Source organism: Rattus rattus, chromosome 2, assembly GCF_011064425.1.
Source record: "Rattus rattus isolate New Zealand chromosome 2, Rrattus_CSIRO_v1, whole genome shotgun sequence".
Classification (NCBI taxonomy): Eukaryota; Metazoa; Chordata; class Mammalia; order Rodentia; family Muridae; genus Rattus; species Rattus rattus.
In genome coordinates, this window is record NC_046155.1 from 12,114,821 (window position 1) to 12,124,326 (window position 9,506).

The following is a 9,506-nucleotide window of genomic DNA, read 5'->3' on the forward strand; positions in this document are numbered from 1 at the left end:
CTTCCCGGAAGGCTGGTTAGAATTGAATGACTGTAAAGTGACAAGTTTTGCAAGTACCAGAAACAGTACGTACTGTTTGGTCAGATAAGGGCAACCACGTCCCTTTCAGATACTGCAACAGAGAAGAGTGTTCCCCCTCCTCTCGCTCTTTCATTTTTTGTGAGTTTGTTTCAGATCCCACACCTGCGTCTGAGATAGCTGGGGTAGTGGAATGCGTACTTATCTAAGAACCAGACATCTCAGACCTAGCCATGCCTTCAGCGTTAATTAGATAGGACATTTTTGATGAAATCTGAATTCCTTCTTGCCTTTTGAAAGGGGCAGTTTAGAGGCTTCCTTAGGAAAATGGAGTGGAGATCTTCCAAAGGAAAACCAGCTCCATTAGTTTCAAGTGAGGAGAAGTGGCTGGGTTTTATAAACTTTACTCTGGGTTCCTGGGAGATCATTTTATCGATTATTGCCTGGACAATATATTGTGCAGCCACAATTCAAGAATCAAGTCATGAGCTACAGAAAACTTTTGTGGCAGAGTACTTGCCCAGCGTGTGTGAGGCCATAGGGTTGCTGGAAAAGAAGATTTCTTGGTGTCACACAAAGTACATGTACAAAGTGAAGGTAACCCTGAAAGGCAATTTCCTTCTGTAAAAAGGGTACACTGTTGCGAACTATAAGTGTGCCATAACTGAAACCCCGCAAGCAAGCACACTGGGGAGGGAAACTCAGTTAGTTGTCATGTTAATTGTGGTTGGCTGTGTCTCATCTCATTGGTGGGAACATGACTTCACAATAGGATGTTATTGCCTAATTCATAATCAGCTTAAAGGGAAGGATGTGATAGTTAAGTCTCAGGGATGTTGGGCGAAAAGACAGACACATAGGGATTTCATGAGATGGGGGATGTTTATGGACTATTGGCCCTTGGTATGTTAGCCCCTTTTAATAGGAAAAAAGTCTCACAAGTTCAATTCCTAGCACTACACATACAACAATAAGCCAACTAACCCAGCAACCAATCAAAAACCAGCAATCCCAAAACGAAAATAACACCCTTATCAAATAGGACCAAATTTTCTCTTGGACTCTGTTTTTTTATGAATAAAACATGGTGTTTGAGACTTAGAAGCATTTGAGTTTCTAAGAGCTAACTAACATTTTATCTTTTGTTACATGGATGTGTGTCTCTGGGCCTGTCAGAGGCCTGAGATGTCAGATCCTCTAGAGTTGGAATAATGGGTGTTGTGAGCTGCCTGATGTGGGCATTGACCTCAGGTTCTCTGAAGGAACAGCAAGGTTCTTCACTGCTTAGCCATCTCTCCTGGCCCTGGTGGGGGGCTTTGTCCACTCCATCGTGCAGCTCTCTCTCTTGCTCCTGCTCCCTTTCTGCGGACCCCATGTTGTTGATGGTTTCTACTGTGATGTCCCACAGGTCCTCAAGCTCACCTGAACCAGCACCTTTGCTCTTAAGGTCTTAATGATGTCTACCAATGGCTTGATCTCTACCCTGTGGTTTGTCAAGAACCGGCGATTTATATGTTTAAGGTTCTATGTTGTCAGCAACCTCCTCACCGTGAGGAAGCCCTAGAAAGACGACTGTCTCTAGAGTGTTGAGGACCCCACTGTGCAGTAAGGATCAACACCAGCAGATAAACATCTGCTCCACCAAGCAAATGGAAGAAAATGGAAGAAAAACGCTGTCTACGGATTAGACCTCCTTTTTGGAAGGTCCAAGTCTTTTCCTGAGTCTCCTCATGACTGACTTCACTTGTTGGTTCCTCAGGGTACAGATCATTGGACTGAGGACAGGAATGGTGATAGTGAATGTGATGGAGACAGTTCTATCCATGGGGAGGGCAGTAAAGGGCCTGGCATAGTCATAAATGCAGGGCACAAAGTACAGAGTGACTGCAGTCATTTGGGCACAGGTCGAGATGGCTTTTCTCCTGTCCTCTTCTATGTGTGACCTTAGCATTGTCAAGTTTGCACTAGCAGAAAGACAAACCACAGCCGTTGGTTGAAATCATTAAGACCTCAGAGCAAAGGTGCTGGTACAGGTGAGCTTGAGGACCTGTGGGGCATTGCAATAGAAAGTATCAAGAACATTGGGTCCACAGAAGGGGAGTGGGAGCGCAATTGTCTGCGCGATGGAGTAGACAAAGCCACCCACCCAGGAGGCCGCGATGAGGGCTGTGCATCACCTACTACTCATGATGGTCACATAGTGCAGGGGCTTGGAGATGACCATGTATCTATCAAATGCCGTCACAGAGAGAGAGAAAATGTCTGCCCCACCAAGCAGATGGACGAAAAACATCTGCATGATGCAACCATTGAAGGAGATGGTCTGTCTTCTTGAGAGAAGGTCCATTAGGACTTTTGGAGCAGTGATAGAGGAGAAGCAGATGTCTAAGACAGAGAGGTTGTGAAGCAGGAAGTGCATGGGGGTGTGGAGTCGGGACGTCCAGGTCACAGTGACCATGACGAGGAGGTTGCCCAGCACAGTTGCTGTGTATACCAAGAATGAGAAGAGAAACAAGACCACACTCAGCTCTTGGGGCTGCGTCCATTAGTCCTTCAAAAACAAATTCTTGCACCCGGCTTTAACGTGTTCTGCTCCATTGGCTCAGGTTTCCTCTACTTCTGTCACCTGGGGAGGAAATATTTTTGTTATGGAAAAGTACAACATCAAAACCAAATGGAATGTGGACTGTGCTTTGAGTATTATTTTGTTCTTTAAAACTTTATCACATTTATTTAGTGTGTGCATATGTGAATGTCCTTGCTTACCACAGCATGCTCCTGGGGGTCAGAGGACAATCCATGGGAGTCAGTTCTCTCTTTCCACCATGTGAGTTCTGGGAATTGAATTCAGATTATCAAATTTAGTGGTAAATGCCTTTCCTCATGGAGCCCCCTTGCAGGTCCTGGGTGAGGTAAACTATTTCTCTTTTCTAATTATGGTTGCCTACTTTCATTGTTCACGTGCCTTTATACTCCCCCAACTCCATAGTCTGTCCTTCCTGCAGCTGACCTCTGACCCCTCTCTAACCACTGAACACTCTGGATTTTACAGGACATTTTTCCATCAGCATTGAATTTCTATTTTGCCAATTTTCCTGCTTAAGTGTCCTTCGAGGTTGAGGCCACGCAAATCTAATTCTCTAGTTTTACTCACAATTATTTGTTAATCTATCAGTAATTGAGAAAACTTCATTGTTTACAAACATTTGTAGTCTATAAATGGTCAGGTATTTTCTTCAGTGTAAAGAATTTACAAATCTTACAGAAAACCATGCAGCCATTTAGGAAATGCATAAGGAGGTCTTTTTTTTTTTTTAATTTAAGTTTCCAAGTGTAATAAAGAATAATACAGTAGAGAAAAAAGATAACAGCTTGAGAGACATGGGCTTTGGTGTCTACCTCAGGGCTTGCTGGAGCAATGGTACAATGTTTAAAGGCATGTGAACTGTGGGGGCTTAGTCACTCATCAGTGTCAACGAGGGTGCAGAGGGTACCTGGAAGAGAATGGGGGACAAGAGACCTGAAGAAGGACGCCAAGACAAGAGTCTGACCAAGGCGACAATTTTATTTTTTTTCCCAGGCTGAATTTATACCATAACAGGGGTAACAGAGGGAAGGGGGAAGTGTGAAACATTTCCACAGGCCAAGGACACAGTATTCGTGTGGTCAGCTGATGTTGACAGGATGTCAGAAAGGTCACAGGTTTGTCATATTATTAGTCAGCAGGATGTTGGTTTTTCAGAAAGGTTACAGGTCATCACATTGGGCATCTTGACGTCAGATGTATTTCTCAGCAAGGTCACAACTTTATCATATCATTATTCATCCTGACCACCAGATTCGTATTAGTCTTCTGCAACTGGCTGGGGATTTTCCACGAACCCAGTCATACTTAACTCTAACCATAATATTAACATCAATAAAGGAGGGTTTCAAGGGCATCGCTCCCAACATATCAGTGACATTTGAGCACTAACAACCTCAAGGATGTAAAGTCTTCATAACCCATAAGCAACAGTAGACGAGCTTGTCCTAGCCTTTCCAGCCTTTGGGGGTTTACTATTAAATTATTTTCAGTTGTGTTGTTCTCAGTTACCTGGAGAGAAAGTAGGACTGTATTTTGCCAGTAACTTACCAGCACTTAGCCCCCAGGTTGGTTATAAACTTCAACCAGTCTGGCTTTATTCCTGACAGCGAACTTGGGGTTGACTGATTAATTAGTAAGAGAAACTGCTAAGATCAAGAATCCCCAGACATAGCTTGTACTTGTAGAAGAAAGGTTTTTATCATCACAGTAATTACTTTCCATGACAATGGAGCCTTCAGGAGGTAGAGCTGAGTGATTATTGGGACCCTGGCCCAAGCCTCTCTCTTGCTGCTTCTTGGCATCCCCTAGGTGAGCTGCCTCTCTGCTGTGTGTCTCCCCTGTGTAATTAGTTGCAGTGCCGTCATGGCAGAGACTCACTGAGCTATGTGACCATGAACTGAGTGAAACCTATAAAGCAGTGAGCTGATTTCTGGATGTTTAATAATTTTCAGTCACTCTGCATTTCTACATTTCTCTAGTTGGAAGCAGAGGAAATGAAAATCAAGTGCCGTTAGACATGATAATGAATCTTCCTCAGTGGATGCTATCTCTGACCATTACTGTAGGCTAAATTCAGACAAATATACCCTACTACTGAGCCAGTCTCTCCACTACCATCTAAACATATCAATAGAACAATTATCATAAACATTGTACATATCACAGCAGTGTTGGTATGAGGAGAGACAGCCAGAACAGATACAACTAAATAAACAAAGAATGGTTTAATAGAGGTGGGCTAGGTGACCAGTTCATGAAAGTAGGTCTCTATTCAAGGGGTTCTTGTTCTGGAATCACAATTTAACTTCAGTAATTTTTTTAAAATTTTATTTTATTTTTTACATATTCACTTTCCATCCTGCTCGCTACCACAATTCTTCCTCCCTCCCCCTTCCCCTTTCCTCTGGGTAGCTGGGGGCTTCCCTGGTATTCTCCCCCCAGCCTCCTACTTTGGCAGTTCGAGTTTCTGCTAGGCAAGACTTTTTCTCTCCCATTGAGGCCAGACAAGGCAACCCAGCTAGAAGAACATTTCCCACAGACAGGTAAAAGCTTTTGGGATAACCCCCGTTCCAGCTTCAGGGCTCTGTAAGGTCAGGGGCTGTTAGCATTGAAGTTAGAGTCTTGTCTCTTACCAGTCTTGCTTGGGTTTCAGGAGTAGCCATGCTCATTGAGGAGAACTTCTGAGACTCTGAAATCCCTCTTGAGAACATTTGTCAGGCCCAGAGGTTTCTGGCCCATTGATATTTTGTCATGAGAACTCCCTGCTTCTGGACTTACATATTCTATTTCTTGGTGTCCAGAGATAGACAATGAGAACAGATTAAAATTTAAAAATAATGTTTATAATGTTTATAATGTGTATAAGATATGATACTGCAATAGAAAATGTCCAACTACAGAGAACTGCTTAAATATAATTTCAAAATCTATTCAACCAGATATGACAAGGCTATTGAGAAGATCTAGGGTGTTTTATGTTTATAAGGGTAGAGAAAATGTTCATGAAATATTACTTGAAAGAAACAAATCTAATAAAATTATATATAGAGGATTTTTTATAGGATGAATTAATTGTTTATAAATTTCCCAAGACTGATAAAAAAATGGAATCTTTTAGAAATCAATTAGTGTTGAAGTTAATATTGAATTAGTAGTATTAGTTCCATGTTGTAAATACATGCATATATATCTCCCCATTGTTTATTTAACAATGACATACTTAACAATATTGTTTGAATACATACGCATATAAAAACAGTATCAGAAAAGGAAATAGTAACAAACAAAAAGAACATTCTTCATTTTTTTTTTTTGTTCTTTCAACTGAGAGTTGTTGGTTAGGGATTAAATCAAACAGAAGAATGTATTTTTCAGGAGACTCCTACCCCAGGTTCACAAACTGACCTCAGGGCTTCAGCATGCTAGAAAAATGCTCTACCAATGAGCTGAGCCCCTCTCGGTCTCTGTTTCTGTCTCTGTCTCTGTCTCTGTCTCTGTCTCTGTCTCTCTGTCTCTCTGTCTCTCTGTCTCTCTGTCTCTCTGTCTCTCTCTCTCTGTCTCTCTCTCTCTCTCTCTCTGTGTATTTATTATGCAGTATCTAAACCACCATAGTTATACTTAAAAAACCTAGCTTATTTGTATGATTCCAATTATGTCTTATTCTTCACTTGGTCAGACATATAAACTGTTACTGAAGAGATAACTACAGAAGGAATAGGAATACAGAAATATAAGGTTTTATGAAAGGCAATTTTAAGACTAACACTGAAGTCACAGTGAGAGCTTACAGGGAGGAGGGATGAGTAAATTCCCATTAACAGCCAGGGGCATCCAAAGGAGGAAGGGCAGACAGGAAGCTTGAACACTGTTTTGCAGATGAGGAAATGGAGGTCAGGAGAAGTGTCTGGGGCCCCTCCCCCTTAAAGTTATGTATCCTGGGATTTGGATTATTTGGAATTTCATTTAGTTTTGATGGGGAGTCTCCAGAATGGACACTTCCCTGCAACCTCTTTGCTGGGTGTTTGGGGCAATACCATTGAATCGGGCAAGGAAGAAAGGCAAATGAGAAGGCTTGGCTGAGCTTGAGCATCAGGGAATTGGGAAGTAGATAAAACTTGTATGGTGGGATGTGTGTACTTGCATAACTGCACATGAGAGAGAACTGGGGGTTGGATTTAAAAGCACTCCCTTTGCTTACTCTCTTAAAAAGTGCACAGGACCTGCAGCCTGAGGTTCTGTAAAGAAATCAAGTCTTGGGCTGGAGAGATGGTTCAGTGGTTAGGAGCACTGACTGCTCTTCCAGAGGCCCTGAGTTCAAATCCCAGCAACCACATGGTGGCTCACAACCATCTGTAATGAAATCTGATGCCCTCTTCTGGTGTGTCTGAAGACAGCTACAGTGTACTCATATACACTAAATAAATAATATTTAAAAAAAAAAAGAAATCAAGTCTTGAAAGTGATCAAATCACCAATTCAACTGACTAGTACTAAGCTGATAACCTTCTGAGTTCAATGATAGACATCGAAACAAAGGCAATTAATGAGAGGATGTGTGTATCATCGGAGCAGAATAATGAAGCCAGGTTTAAAAAGCTTTCCTTTGTTTTTGGAAGGAAAAACTCAAAATCCCTAGTACTTTGTTACCATTATGTCTGAGAAAATACATTGTAATGAATTAGGCTTTTGAATGCTATAGTCCCTGATGAGGAAAACCCCCAACTCCATTATCTACATCTTCTAACAATATTGAACTTTCCTGCACCCTTCAAGTCATGTTCCTTATCTTGAACAACAAATGTTGTGTGCACTGTTTTGGCTTTTAGAATTAGTAATCATCGCTCCCACACCTACAGAAAGCATCACTGACGTATTAACCCTTTCTAGTTCATCCATAGGAAAATTTCAAAGTTGGTTGAACATGGACACATGTGTCCAGACACATGATCAGACATACAAACTACTCTCCAATGCCTTAGGTTAGTAGGGTCACCTCATTAGAAACCCCCAACCTCTAGTTTCTACCCAAGAAGCAGACGTGGCTATTTGGTTGTTTAAACTGACATCAGACATGAGTAATTTGACAAGGCTTACTTCTCCTTAAGGAAGACACACGTCTAAGTGTTAGTAGGTCAGTATCTTCTCTCTTAAAATCTCTTCTACACGACTTTACCATGCATCTCTACAGCAAGCCTGCTCTGAGTGCCACTTCTTAGCCTCAACTCCAATAGAAGAATTACAAAGGCAATATTGTTGGGCTTGATTATTGAAGTTCAGTGACTAGACTTTTACTTTTGGGAGCAAACTCTGTTGGAAATTATTATAAGAGATACACCAGAAGATGTGTGCAAACAAACTATTTGGCTTTGAAAGGCTCTTCATGTAGGCAGGGGAGGTCATGTATCCTTATAGATCCTGCTTCCAGAATCCAGGTGCATTTGCTTAATAGGCTCAGAGGGAGCAAACAAGTCTCTGTGTATAGGACATAGGTGTAATGTGGCCCATACATATACAGCCATCCAATTAGACAAGATGGATGAAGCAAAGAAGTGCAGACCGACAGGAGCCAGATGTAGATCGCTCCTGAGAGACACAGCCAGAATACAGCAAATACAGAGGCGAATGCCAGCAGCAAACCACTGAATTGAGAATAGGACCCCGCTGAAGGAATCAGAGAAAGAACTGAAGAGCTTGAAGGGGCTCGAGACCCCATATGTACAACAATGCCAAGCAACCAGAGCTTCCAGGGACTAAGCCACCCACCTAAAGACTATACATGGACTGACCCTGGACTCTGACCTCATAGGTAGCAATGAATATCCTAGTAAGATCACCAGTGGAAGGGGAAGCCCTAGGTCCTGTTGAAGACTGAACCCCCAGTGAACGTGATGGGGGGGGGGAGGGGGAGAGGGGAAATCGAAAAAAGAAGGGGGGGGGGAGGGATTAGGGGGATGTTTGCCCGGAAACCGGGAAAGGGAATAACACTCGAAATGTATATAAGAAATACTCAAGTTAATAATAATAATAATAAAAAGACATAGGTGTAGCTTTAAAATTTTCAAACTATTTTTAATAAAGGTTCTTAAATGTTTTAGTCTCCCTTCTAGCCCACCACCCACCAGAGGTAGTGAAAAAGAAAGGTTGTTAGGATACAGAGGAAGTGGATTTGTTTAGAAATTGTTCTTTGGGGCATATCCCATCTGTGTTGTCAGGAAATCAGCAGTTCAACTCACAGAAATCAGCAGCAGCAGCTCAATCTACTAGCAAGCATTCCTCAAATATATCAGTAGCCCAGTTCAGTAGTGTGGGGACAACACCCGTGAGTCTGCAGCGGTAGCAGGACCCAGCAGAAACACCCAGGCTTCAGTTGAACAGGCACAAGCCAGCAAGAGTGATGAAGACCTCCAGAGATGCCAGGAGAAGTTCTTTGTAGTGCCTCTCTCAATGAAGTGAAGATCAGCAAAGACAAAAGACTAAGAAGTGTTGCAAAGCTAGATATGCTAGCTCCTGGTCACTGTCAGTTGAATCCTGTTTATACTCCTTCCAAACAGCATGAGTCCTCCCTGGGTCTTGCCTCACCAGATGTTTTTGCCTCAGCCCATCATTGGACACAACTGACTTTCCAAAGAAGCTCTAAGCTTCCACTTCAGGTAGGAATTTAGAAAAGTGGACACAATTCCTCCTGTGGAGTATTTCATCATATCGATTTTTCTTGTTGATCTATTACATATTCAGAGGCATCATAGAGACCAAAAAAAACAACCACAATTTTCTTCGTTCTTAAGGTTACCATGTTATCGATTATTTATTTGTTTTTATCTTTCCTGTGTGTGTGGGAGTCCTTGTTCCTATGCATGTGTATGTAGGTGCCTGTGCCCATGCTAATGGATGTGGAGGCCAG

General features: G+C 42.2%; 1 pseudogene; it reads right to left on the reverse strand.

Annotated features, from left to right (window-relative positions):
* Positions 1–1,702: 1,702 nt before the first annotated feature.
* LOC116891701 lies at positions 1,703–2,476 on the reverse strand (annotated as a pseudogene).
* Positions 2,477–9,506: the final 7,030 nt, after the last annotated feature.